The sequence below is a fragment of the Lissotriton helveticus genome, chromosome 3_1 (genome assembly GCF_964261635.1).
Source record: "Lissotriton helveticus chromosome 3_1, aLisHel1.1, whole genome shotgun sequence".
In the NCBI taxonomy this organism is placed as follows: Eukaryota; Metazoa; Chordata; class Amphibia; order Caudata; family Salamandridae; genus Lissotriton; species Lissotriton helveticus.
In genome coordinates, this window is record NC_136061.1 from 1,779,635,378 (window position 1) to 1,779,649,671 (window position 14,294).

The window sequence follows — 14,294 nt, forward strand, 5'->3', positions numbered from 1 at the left end:
AGGTGGCCCTACAAGTGCTATCATCTTGTCTGGCTGCTCTGGGCTTTGACTGCAGATATAAACAAAATTCCTTCACTTCTGTGGCCCACCTAGCATAGGCCAGTTGGCCAATCAAAATTCCTGTCCAAGACCTTTGCATAACAATAAATGATAGGTTCTCATGGAAACGCCACCTATAAGGCACCCCGACAAGGGCCAAGGGTGATGCAAAGAGAATAGGTCAGTTCACAAACTGACACAGCAACACAGATCCAAAGAGAATAGAATCAATTATGAATGCACAAGTTGCAGGCATTTGATGTTATGACTCAGAGATTGGTGGTGCCTTAAGCAACCTGTCAGCACTAGGCAGCCTGGAAAGAAGCCTCTGCGAAAAGATATTCAGGTTCCCTCAATCGAAAACCACTGGCCCCCTTGAAAGAGACCACAATACTACAAAGGTTCCTCCTCACCTGTCAATCAGAAATTCAGCACCATTAACCACCTGACCAACAGTGTTCAGAAGAAGACCGCATCATCGAAAAATCTAGCAATGATCCACTTGCGAAGATACCTGACTTACCTGAACATGGAACATCTGCTAGACCCACATCAAGTACCAATGTCAACAAAAAACAGGGCTATACAAAAGGAGGGCACAAAAATCGATTTTAGAGCAAATCACAGAAAAGCATCCTTTAGCCAGCAGATTTTTACACTACTCCGAAGGTCAAATACCTCTTAAAGGCATACCCTTATCACAAAAAAGGCGTTCTGATAGCAGCACCTTTCCCCTTAATGCACTTCTAGTCAGGAGACACCTAGACCGTTCCCCAACATGACCTTGCTGCGGGTTATCACTTGGAATGCTCAATTCATGTTTTGCTTTTATGCAATTACCACAAGGCTTGTAAAACAAATATTTAGCCAAATGTGAGAATTTTTGGTCTGAGTAAAAACATCCGATAATAATACACCTCCTGCCAGAGGATTCATTCTACAGATTAACCAAGGTCAAAATTGTGCTTGCCGCCCTTCCGATCCCTACCACTCACACGCAACTAACATGCAACAACCACGGGAACGCCACAGGAAACTAAGGAATGAAGTTGTCCTAAGAGCTCAACATTCAGCGCAGTGAAGGCGGTTCAGCACCACGGACAGCTCGGCTCCGTCGGTGGTCAGCGGCATCACTCCCGTGAGGGGAGGGGGGCAGCCGCGGCGGGGAGGACCACGGGGCTGTGTCTGTCCCTTCAAGGATGAAATACTGCTCGGGCTGTGAAATTATTTTCCTGTGGAAAGGCAAGGGTTTTCCCTTCTGACAGGAAAAGGGCGGCAGGGTCACGGTTTCCCCTCCCATGTCACGGGGCGGACCTTGGGATGCCCTGGACCAGGGGCGCAACTAGATCTTAATTTCGGGGGGGGCTAACATGGCAAATGAAGGGGCGTGGCTAATGTTAATCAATGGGGCGGAGCTAAAATGGCAGATAATCAGGATAGGTTAATGGTCAGGTCAAGCTGAGAAAAAATATGGTGAATTCTGCATTTGAAACTGGACAAAAATTAGAGCACACATTTTTGTTAATTTGATGCATTTATATGCTATTGTCTTATGAAAAAGGAACAGAATGTACTGAATTAAAAGGCCAATTTAATATATTTTACTACAAAGCACTTAAGGAACACAATATAACCAATTTTCACAATGCCATTTCAAGGCGACGACCCTTTTTCGCCAGTTCATTAACAATTGCTTCTATAGGAGGACAATGTGCTCGTGAAATCCATAGACAGGTGTGTGGGAATGCCCTAGCTCCACCCATGGAAAGACTTCCCAACGCAAGGTAACTCAAGGCAGCTCAATGCTCTGCCTCTCATTACTCTGGAGTTTCTAAACCACGCAAAACCACACAAAGTGGCCTTTGTGTGGGTTAGGTAAATCCCAATTAAATGGGTAAAATGATGGCAGCGTAAAAGAAAATCAGAATGGATGGATACAAGGGTGAAAGTATAGTAAATGTAAATGTGAGAGGATGGATGCGTTGGTGAAGGGATGGTAGAGTAAATAAATATCTGAGATGATGGCTAAAAGGATGGGTGTAAGGTTGGCAGAGTAAATTGAAATCAGAAAGGATGGATGGTTGGATTGATGGATGAAAGGATAGCAGCTTCAGCATCGCACACATGTATGACATTACAACACATGCCATCACAATGCATGCCTTTACAACGGTTGTAAAAACTCAAGTGCTGTTACAACACGTTACCATATGCCTTTACAACAAAGGCATATGCGTGGTAAAAGTTTCGTTTTAAAATATAACAATTTTACAGGTAAGTATAAACGCTATATGTATATATATATATAGGTTTATATATCCCTGTAAATGGCTTATTTTTTTTAGTAAAGTGTGTATATATATATATATATATATATACACCCACCCACATTTCCTTAAAACCCTACAACCCTTCAACCCATACCAACCCTAAAATTGCCCCCCTGGCACCCCAAAGCCCATACCCATCCTGAACCCTCAAATTAACCCAAAACCCATACCCACACTGAACCCCAAAATTACTCCCGACACCCAAAAACCCATTACCAGCCTGAACTTTGAAATTAACCCCCTGGGACCCCAAACCCCATATCCGCCCTGACCTCTAAAATCACCCCTGGCACCCCAAAACCCATACCCCCCCTGAACCCTAAAATTACCCCTGGCACCCCAAAACCCATACCTGCACTGATCCCTAAAATTACACCCTTGCCCCCCAAAACCCACTCCCACCCTGAACCTTAAAATGACCCCCCGGCACCCCATAACCCATACCCAACCGGAACCATAAATTCCCCCCAGGCACCCCATAACCCATACCCAACCAGAACCATAAATTCCCCCCTGGCACCCCATAACCCATACCAACCCTGAAACATAAATTCCCCCCTGGCACCCCATAACACATACACACCCTGAACCCTAAAATAGCCCCCTCTCATCCCAAAACGCACACCTGCCTGAACCCTAAAATTCCCCCTGGCACACCAAACACATACCCACGCTGAACACTAAAATGAACCCTGTGGCACCCCAAAACCCATACCCACCCTGAACCTTAAAATTACCCCTGGCACCCCAAAACCCATACCTACCCTGAACCTTAAAATTACCCCTGGCACCGCAAAACCCATACCCAAGCTGAACCATAATTTCCCCTCTGGCACCCCATAACCCATACCCACCCTGAACCATAAATTCCCCCTGGCACCTCCATAACCCATACCCACCCCCTGAACCTTAAAATTACCCCTGGCACCGCACTAACCCATACCCAAGCTGAACCATAATTTCCCCTCTGGCACCCCATAACCCATACCTACCCTGAACCATAAATTCCCCCTGGCACCCCCATAACCCATACCCACCCCCTGAACCTTAAAATTACCCCTGGCACCGCAAAACCCATACCCAAGCTGAACCATAATTTCCCCTCTGGCACCCCATAACCCATACCCACCCTGAGCCCTCCCTGCAACTCACTATGCCCTCCGTGCCGACCGCCCAGATGGAAGACCTGGGTGCGGCGTGGCGATGATAGTCCGTCGATCCCTGCAATTTCAGCTTCTTTCGCATCCTGGCATTACCAATGTAGATTTTCTGGTGGCCCGCTCTCTCAACCTCCCGGTCCCCCTCACGGTGATTCTTCTGTACCGCCCCCCTCAGTACATGTCCTCTTTTGTGTCCTCTTTGCAGGATCTCCTGGCCACCCTGGCTGTAGACAATTCGTCGCTAATTCTGCTGGGGGATTTTAATTTCTGGCCGGGCGACCCGCAGGAGGACCCCCTTTCGAAAGACTTTTCTGCTACTCTCTGTTGTCTCAACTTTTCATCCCACGTCCTGACCCCCACCCACATCCATGGTCATACTCTTGACCAGATCTGGTCTCTCCGTTGCAATCCCCTGGTGTCTTCTATCTCCCCTTGTGGGTGGTCTGATCATTTTTTGATCTCCTTTTCAATCCCCTTAGGTCAGCCCGAGCAATCTACTTTGCCCAAGAACATCTGGGCTCGATGCTGGAATAAGGTTGATCTCAATGATCTTTCCTCCTCTGTCTCTCTATCTGCCCCCGCTCTGACTGACCTCTCTGTGGAGAATCAGGCGGATGCCATCCACACTTGGCTTTCCGCGGCTTGCGATCTGGCCGCCCCTCTTAAAAAGATTCGATCGGCCCGTCCTCATGACGCCCACAGGTGGTTTTCAGATGACCTCAGATCTCTGAAGCTTGAGCTCAGACGGTCGGAACGTCGTTGGCGCCGCACTTATTGCCCCACTCTCCGCCTGAAATATAGGGCCCTCCTCAATATTTACAAATCCGCTATTTTAACAGCCAAATCCAAATACTTCTCGGACCGCGTTGCCCTTTCGGCTAACAAAACTCGTGAGATCTTTTCTCTGGTCCGTAGCCTGGCCACTTCTGACCGTGCTGGTCTTTCCCCTGCTCCTTCGCAATCCCTCTGTCACTCCTTGAACACCTATTTCATCAATAAAATAACCATCATTAAGGCCAACATCCCGATTGTTCCTCCCCCTGATATACCGGACCATCCCCCCCTTTCTTCCCCCGTTTTTGATCACTTCACACCCATCTCACCTGAGCTTTTTCTTGACCTCCTTGCTAAGGTCAAGTTCGGTTCTCCGGTGGATTGCGCACCTGCTCGCATCCTCAGAACCTTATTCACTAGTTGTCCCACCCCCCCCCTAACCTTCCTCAACTCCTGTCTGGCTCTGGGTTCTGTCCCCTCTTTTTTCAAGTCTGCCATCGTGCTTCCCATCCTGAAGAAAGCTGGCCTGGATCCCTCCCTTCCATCGAACTTTAGGCCGATCTCCCTCCTCCCCTATCTAGGGAAGATTCTCGAGAGCCATGTAACATCTTGTCTCTCTTCCTACATCGAGGGGAATAACATCTTGGCCTCCCATCAGGCCGGCTTTCGACCGGGCCACTCCACTGAGGGCGTGGTCCTTGCGGTCCTTGACGAACTGAAGGGCAAGGCCGATGGTAACCTTCCTCAGGCCTTAGTCCTTTTGGATCTGTCCGCTGCGTTTGACACGGTCGATCATACTATTCTTCTTGACCATGTCAGCGCAGCGGGCATTCAGGGCGTTGCCCTCTCTTGGATCGCGTCCTTTCTGCAGGGACGCTCGCAGGCAGTCCACCTCTCCTCTTTCTCGGCCCCTCCCCTCCCGGTCACGTGTGGGGTACCCCAAGGTTCCTCTCTTTCCCCCCTCCTCTTCAACCTCTATATCCGCCCCCTCATTTCCTCTCTTCTTGAGCTGGGGGTCTCAGTGTATAATTACGCTGATGACCTCCAGCTCGTCTTTGATCTATCCTCTCCCACTCACTCTCTTCCCAAGCTCAGGTCAACTCTTGTCTTTATTTCGCAGTGGATGAGCTTCAATCATTTGAAGCTCAACCCTGACAAGACAGAGCTTGTCCTCACTGGTGGCCCCTCTAACCCCTGGTCCTCGGCCCACTGGCCCCTTTCTTTTGGTCCTCCACCTTCCCCGGTTCCCTCTGTCCGGACTCTGGGCATCAAGGTCAGCAATGACCTCTCGATGCATGCGCACATTAGTTCTGTCGTATCCTCTTGTTTTCTCTCCCTCCGCCTCATCCGTAAGATCTCCCGTTTTTTTTCTGTTGATGCCCTTAAAGTTATCATCACTGCCCTTATCACATCCCGCCTGGATTATGGTAATGGCCTGTATGTAGGCATTCCTGCCTACGAGACCCGTCGTCTCCAGGCCATCCAGAACCAGGCGGCCCGTCTTGTCCTTCGTTTACCTAAGTTCTCTCACATCACTCCCGCCCTAAAAACCCTTCACTGGCTCCCCGTTCAGTTCAGGTCCCAGTTCAAACTTGCCTGCCTGGCCTTTCGGGCGCAGGCCCGGTCCGCTCCTCTCTTCATCAATTCTCTGATCTCCTCCCATGCCCCTCCTCGCTCCCTCCGATCTTCCTCCCTCTCTCTTCTTCACGTTCCCCGCTTCCGTAAGTCCCGCACAGGGGGCACCCGCTTCTCTGTGCGTGCTCCACAAATCTGGAACTCTCTTCCCCTCTCTATCCGCTCCATTCCCATTTTTTCTCATTTTCGGAAAGCCCTCAAAACTTTTTTCTTTCTTCAGGCTTTCCCGGGCTAATCTCTCTCGCACCAGTTAGGCAGTTTCCGATGTGTTCCTCAGCGCCAGGAAGCCGCATGGCCACAGAGCGCTTTATAAATTTCTTTTTCATTTCATTTCATTTCATTTCATTTCATTTCAACCATAAATTCCCCTGGCGCCCTCATAACCCATTACCACCCTGAACCCTAAAATTGCCCCCTGACACCCCAAAACCCACACCCACTCTGAACCTTAAAATAACCCTTGCTACCCCAAAACCCACACCCACCATGATACCTAAAATTACCCCCTTGGAATCCCAAACCCCATACCCACTCAGAACCCTAACATTACCCCCTGGCACCCCAATTCGTAACCAACCCTGAACCCTAAAATGACTCCCTGGCACACTAAAACCCACACCCACCCTGAACCCTAAAGTTACCCACTAGCACCCCAAAAAATGAACACTACATTTGCATATTCGGAGGGGACTGTCCTCTTTGACGTTTCCATGTATGTAAGTCAAGAACAACATTCACAGTAACCTAGATATGCAGGCAGTAGGTAATGCTGGGCTGAAAAATGCATTAAAGTTACTGGAACTTACATACAAAACTGATGCCTGCTCTTCTGATACTATACTGTGGAGTCGGGCTGATCAGCAGCACTGCGTCCTGGCATCCAGCCCCTCCCGAAGCACTCACAGTGTAGATAGGTGTGGGTCAAAAGTTTCCTGGTTTCTCCTTGCCATGGCCTCTTCTGCTTCTTTGTGGGTGCCCTTGGATGCAAAAAGAGAAAGATCCATGGCCCTGCTCACCATTCATCTAGTGAGAAGTGCAGTGAGTTCGAGGTCCCCTCTCATTTCCACCTTTCATCTCTTCAGGTCTGTGCCAGTTCCTCATGCATGACGTAGAGCTGTCAGCTATGAAGAGCCAAGGCAGTGGCCTAATAATGTCCTGACCTCTCTTTAAAAATGGGTTCAAGCAACATATCCCTATATCCTACCACCTTGTCTAGCCATTGCGAAAGCTTCAATTTGAACACCTCTTGTTTTGTCCAAACAGGCCACTATACAGGTTGATCTCGTTGAGTGTTCCAAGTAAGATTCTTAAAATCCAGGATAAGCAAGTGTGATATACATAGTTACAGCATACATTTGCTGATATCACCATCTCAAAATAGTGTATCATTGTCTTTGCAAGAAGCCACTGTTACTAAATACCTTTGTTGATACAACAGATGAATAAAGATGCTGGACTACCCTCAGTCACAATCAGATGGCGCTGGGACCATGACAAGCGCAGCAGGCATGCGTGCCTACCCTAAATAGGTGTCGACCAGGATAAGACCAAAGGAAAGCAGTGCACAGACAGCAGGGGCAAAGGGATGGCAGTGCAGGTGACGCTTTTCCATTGTAATTTAATTTCTGCTGGTGTCATTGCCCAGGGTGTGCTGTCTGTGCACTTGTATGGAATACACATCTATACAAGTGCACAGACAGCAAACCCTGGGCTATGACGCCAGCAGAAATTCCTTTGCAAAGGAAAAGTGTCACCTGCACTGGCCAGCCCTTTCCCCCTGCTGTGCACTTCACACCCCATGCTCACAATACATCAAGTGCTTAGGTGAAATCCCTGCCTTCAGGCAAGGATTTCACCTCAGTGCCACTCTAAGGGAAAACAAGAGGTGGGGGCAGGGGGGTTCACTCGCTGAAACTGTTTAGAGGCTGGCTGTCTGCTCGGGCTGCCGCGCCTCTCAGAAAGCATAAAAAAAATCACATCCTCGGATCGGATGCGCAGCCTTCTTGCACCATTTCAGTGCGTGTCATCTTAGCCCGGGCAGAGGAGACGACGGGGGGGGCTGAAGCCCGGTGAGCCCAATGGGTGTTGCGCGCCTGCCCTGGACAAAGGATTGTGAGAGGCTACTCGGACGAGGACTGCAGGGCGTTAACAAGAGCACTCACGTCCACAGTCCACAGTCTGGCTCAGTAAATTCACCTCTATCTCTGATATCTACACTCCGGAGTTTAAATCCAGAAAAGTCAACGCGAACCACGGTCTTCCATCGTTCGGAGGTCTGTAAATGTAGTGCCATTCCCGATAGATAAGAGTAAAGCTTATTACTTGTAGCGCCTCAAAAAAGCAGAAGAAAATGCGCTATGTAAAACATAAAAGTAAGAGGCAAAGAATATGGGTGTTTTAGGGCTACAGAGCAATGTGCAGCCACGGTAAGTAAAACCAAAGGTGGTGATGGACGGAGCGTTGACAATACAAACACTCACCCCCAGTCAACTGATCTGGGTTTAATCCATCACCGTTCTTTAGCCCACTCCACCACCCCAGTTCAGACATGGCCATATGCCAATCAGTCTGACCCTGTGCCTCGTGGGAACAGTCCAGCCCGAACTGCCAAGCCATGTCTTCCCTGGACCGGAATCAAGCTTCCCAGGACCGGTTTCTGGCATTGCAGCCGTCTTCAGCCGTTCTGGACCTGGCTTGGCAGTTCGGGCTGGGCTGTTCCCATGGGGCACAGGGTCAAGACTGATTTGCATATGGCTGGGTTCAAACTGGAAAGGCATGGTGAGCAAAAAAACGATGGATTTAGGCCCAGATCTCTGTACTGGGGTGAATGTATGACATCGTTCTGCATTCTGTCCATCACCTGTTGTTTTTGCTTTTGTCACCCCGAGTGGGACGGGTATGCTCAGACGTGAGTCCCATGCTCTCCATGCCACTGGAATCAAGCTATCCAGGCTGATGAGGGCTGAAAGCCCGAAATCGGTCCTTGGATGCTTGGTTCCAGTCCAGGGAGGACCTGGCTTGGCAGTTCGGGCTGGACTGTTCCCATGGGGCACAGGGTCAAGACTGATTTGCATATGGCTGTGTTCAAACTGGAAAGGCATGGTGAGCAAAAAAACGATGGATTTAGGCCCAGATCTCTGTACTGGGGTTCAATGTATGACATTGTTCTGCATTCTGTCCATCACCTGTTGTTTTTGCTTCAGGCACGGTAAGTACCTCTAATCTCTGGGGAGGATTTCTCTCTGCAGTGAATCTCAGAGTGGGGGCAGCTGTGGAGTAATCACTTCAAGTGCTCTAAGGGTTGTCTCTGTCATGGGAGTGCGTGGACCAGTGGACTGTAGCCTCCCTCCAGTAAACAGCCTTTTATTGGAGTTGCTGCTTTCTATGCTGGGAACTCCACATTTGACATCTTTTGTCTACGCTGGTTTCTAGGTGGCTTCTGCTTTCTGGTGACATACTTGTCTTGTGATAGCATAATCGGTTTGTCACTCAGGGAGTCAGGCACAGAAACCAGTAGTCAGGGCCACTGTAATTATGCAGCGGGGAGCTCCAAATTATGACTAAATTATGCAGCAAGAAAAGGCAGATTTTGTGGCACAATGAGGCACATTTTTTATAGTTATTACTTCATTGTTTTGGAATTTTTACACGTGGTAATTAATACAGTCTGGATAAATATTTCAACTCATTAGTACCAGTGTAACAATGAAATACATAAATAAGCAACTGAAGGATGACCAGTTAACCTTTGTGTAGGGCTTCCCACTGTGAGAAAACAAGTTGCAACATTTTTAGTAATATTGATCCGTCTGAACTAAAAACACAGTTTTTGTTAAAATCTGCAGATTATGACCAGATGATGGATTATGTGGCAAATCCATAATTATGCACAAAAAAAAGCAGCCGCCACAGGATCACATAATTCCAGTGGCACTGCTAGCAGTCACCAAGAATTGAGGTGGTAGGTGCAGCCCCAGAAAGCGAGGTCCTAATGAGGTGTCTCTTAAAGCTCGATGCAGGCCTTCAGGAATGTTTATGCAGACTAGCACAGATGTCTAATACTCAAGGGTTCTAGAGGCCATTTTAGAGTCACAGAGCCAATCCCTGACATGTAGCACTCACAGTCTAAAGCCCTAGCTGCTGATGGCCAAGTTTATCTCATTTAAATGTTCCTGGGCAAAAGGGACAACGATCCACAAGTCAACGTTTGTGCATTTGCCCCAGTGATCGCTCTTTTCTAGACACTTTATTTGGCATTACGTTATTGATGACAACACTGTGCATGGCAGGGGCAATGTAGGAAGCTAGCTCTTTATATTGTATACCAAAAGAGGTATACCATGCAAAGAGTTCAGGTACACCCTTACTAGTGGACAGGGGCTTGCTTTAGCAATCCCATGGCGCTCTTTTAGCAGGTAGTGTGATTGAACAGCCTTAGGCTTATCAGAGAAGTGTTAGACATCTGCACAGACACACAAGGTAGATGTGTGGCGCAGCAGCCAGAGCAGCTGACTCCAGAGTCTGGCGCTCATGGTCCGATGCCTGGCGCCGGCGGCAACTCAGCTCAGCATCATTTGACTCTGGGCAATAGCTCACTTGGATACCTGGATACCCTTAGGGATGATAAATTTGCGCTTTACTAATACGGAATGGTTAATAAACTTTACACATGACTCAATAAGGAGAGCCACACAAATTTATAAAAATAATGTATCTTCATATAACTTTAGGCACAAAAATCATCACATTTAGGCGAGTACTTTTTAAAATAGCAGGTTTGAGGAAAACAGGTTTTTATATACTTTAAAACGTAATGAAACACTTTGTGGCAATGTTAACCTCTGGAAATTCATGTATTGCATTTGGGCACTTATCAGTGACTTAAGGTACCAATCTCCTGGACTTAAGGTGAGTATGGGGCAAGGTCAAAGGCAGCACCAACAGTTCACTTTGGGCAGCACTGAGGTGGCCAGGTGCAAAGGTGCCTTACAGTGTCAGGTGCCCCATTCAAGTCTATGGAGATCAGTCCATCAGAGGCTGCAAGCTTGCACTGGGGGACCAGTCAGGAGGAATCCATAGGTGGGCTCAACTCTTGTGATTGTCTGGGACATGGGGACACCTTTGGTCCTCTTCTACAGGGGTGATGGGTACAGAGGTGTCTTTGTGTATTTGAATGTTTATCACCGGGAGCACTCGTTGTAGAGGGGGGCCTGCAAACAGAGGCTGCAGGTGGCATCAGGAAGTCCACAGTGTGTATGTCCAAGGTGGGTTTTGTCTCTGGAGGGCACGAAGGACCATGCTGGCACCATTAGCCCACTTCAAATCGGGCTCGGAAGCACAATGCAGTGGTGTTTTGTGATGTAGTTTTTTTGCCGTCTGAAGCACTCACAGTCTTCTTTGGGGTGCCTGCAGGAAATAGCAGCTTTGCTGCACCACTGGAGTTCTAGAGTCTTTACTGAAGGCAGGCAGTCCTCCCAGGCTTTGGAGGCACAACAGCTGCAGGATGAAACGGCTTGGGCGCAGTTTCAACAGGGAATAGCAGACAGGCAGGCAGGGCTGGTGCCAAGTCAGTTGCTCTTTCTCAGTCTTCTGCTTTCACGGCTCTTCAGTGTCCTTCTTCGTAGGTCGTCAGGATCTCTGGACCACGTTGGCACGATTGGCCCACTTCAGCTCGGGCTAGGTGGCTCGGGTGCAGTGGTGCCTTCCAGTTTTGGGATTTTGCAGTCTTGGAGCCTCACAACATAGTCTGTGGTGCCTGCAAGATGCAGGGGAACAGTTCTGCGGTTCCATGGGAGTTCCTGAATCTTTGGAGAAGTGCTGGAAGTCCTCCCAGGCTTTGGAGGATCAGCAGCTTGCAGAGCAAGATGACTTTGGTGCAATTCTCGAGAATAGAAGAACAGGCCATCAGGACTGGTGCCAAATCAGTTGCTTCTTCTGCAGTTCTAGCTTTCACAGCTATTAGGCCCTTCTTCTTCTTTTGGTCAACAGGATATGATTTCCTGGTGCCAGGGCTCCCCTAAATACTGAATGTGGGGGTATTAGGGGAGTATAGGGTCGTAGCCAATGGGCTACTTACCCCTGGGATCACTACGTCCCCTATATGACTACTTCCTGGGGGAAGTGGGCATAAACCTGTCTCAGAGATCCTAAAGTTGTCATCACCAAGATGGCCACTTCTGAAAAGTTGCATCCACTTCAGGTAGGCCAGTGAAGGAATGGGGCTAGTCTAAGGGAGGACACGCCTGTCTTGCTTAGCTAATTTTACCGCCTGTCCAGGTGTCAAAGGGCAGTGGACAAAGGGGGTTGGTTTCCTCTCTTGCGACAGAAGCTAGATTTGCACAGTAAAGGCGGTGGACCTCTTTTAAGCTCCGAGGCCCTGGAATGCTATTTCGCAGGTCAGCCTGTGGGTGCGGGGTGCAAAGCAAACTCTGCTCAAACAGGATTGGTTATTGGGCACCTGAGAGCAAAGGCCCTTGGGGGTCAGAAACCCATCTCTGATTGCAGGCTAGCTAAAACCAGTTAGTCAGCACATCAGTAACTGGAAGGTTTTCAGGGGGCACCTCTAAAGTGCCCTCTCGGGGCATGCGTTACTAAATCCAACAATGACATCAGTGTGAGTTTATTAATACGAGATATTTGATGCCAAACATCCCTATTGTCAGCGAAGCCATCATTTAGCTGGGGAACTGGTTTTCACCAGCGTCCATCATATGCTTTTAAAATGGCTTCCATGATCACTTGTACAGGCAGTAATGGAACTGACCAGTACGGGGGCATATCTGCTCATGCAGGTATGCCCTCACATGCTGTATAGGGCACCCTGTATTAGAGCATTAAGGCCTGCTGTAGGGGGTGACTTACTTATACTGCATTCAGTGTCGGCAGGCATGGCACACAGGCTGTGTGCCATGTTGTGTTTTCACTGTTGTCTACCTTGACACACAGCCTGCAGTGGCTGTTTGCATGAGCTTGGTGAGGGGCCCCTTAGGGTGCAAAATTCATGCTGCTGCCCTTGGGGACCCCCCTAAGTGCCTCAGGACCTAGGTACCAGGGGTACCATTTACTAGGGACTTACAAACGGCACTAAAGGTATCGCCAATTGGGGAAAACAATTGCACAGTTTTGGGAAAAAGATCTGGCACTGGGCGCTGTCTAGCAGGAACCCAGTTCAATACACTTTCAGCCAAAATCACAACACACACCAGGCAAAAACGTGGGGGTGGCCATGTCTAAAAGAGCATTTTACTACAAGAAAGTTATAGTTTCTTCAGTTAAATAGTACTGGTGAATTTCAGGTTCTTTTAGTTTTAAATTTTACATTTTAACGACATTTTCACCTAACTTTAATGGCACTTTAACCACTTTTTTTTGGGGGGTTTACACCTCATGCCCTCTTTTGTTTTAACACCACTAACCTCTCTTTCAGCCACGGCCCGTGGAGGGAGTTACGGTGGGGCAGAAAGGCGGGGCGGGGGAGGGGTAGGGTGGGGATGCTAAAAACCGGAATATGGATAATTGGAGGTAAGTAAACAATTTATTAAATAAAACTAATTTCGTAGCGTGCACTGCATCACATTATGCGATGCAGGGCGCGCTACGAAATTCGTTTTATTTATTAAATTGTTTACTTACCTCCAATTATCCATATTCCAGTTTTTAGCACCCCCCACCCTGCCTGTCCCCCGCCTTCCTGCCCCACCGTAACTCCCTCCACGGGCCGCGGCTGGACTTGCATGGTACTTACCTGCAGGTAAGGTCCTGCGGTGTAAATACAGCGTACCCTCATTGCCTATTGGCCAGAATGAAGCAGACGCCTTATGTGTAGCTAGAAAGTGAGGCGTACTGCTGGGCGGAGAGAGGTCATGTCGTACAATCGAGAGTGAAATTGAGGCCTACTGCTGCTGGGCGATAAAGAAAAGCCTGCCCTGGAATAACAAGTGTAGCATGGGCCCTGGTGCAGCTATGGCTAATAACCCCACTGCGGGATGATTATGTGTTTGTCCAGGGGATCCCAAGGGTCTTTTGCCCCAGTACCGCTGCACCTCTTGCACTATTTACGGATACACCACCTGAGGCCTGATGTGAAACAGAAAGTGAGGCCTGTGGAGTTGGTCAGATGAGTGAGGGGGCGGTGGGACGCTGGAGGAAGGGACAAGGTCCCTGGAGGCCTGCTCTGGAGAGATGAAGTAGGAATATCTGCAGTGAGAGGGCCCTATTGTGGAGAGAGGCTAATAACAAAGAATGGGAGAATGACAACGATTCCTGTTCCCAGACGCAGAGGTTCCTGCTGGGCTGCTGCCAGAGGAGCGGCAGTTGACTCACCGGGCTAGTCAAGGCACCTGTTCTCCTGTTTTGG

At 48.8% G+C, this 14,294-nt stretch overlaps 1 protein-coding gene across 1 annotated transcript in view; it reads left to right on the forward strand.

Annotated features, from left to right (window-relative positions):
• The window catches only part of CRYBG2 (crystallin beta-gamma domain containing 2), a 403,207-nt gene that overhangs the window by 291,610 nt on the left and 97,303 nt on the right, over positions 1–14,294 (forward strand). The window lies entirely within an intron of this gene.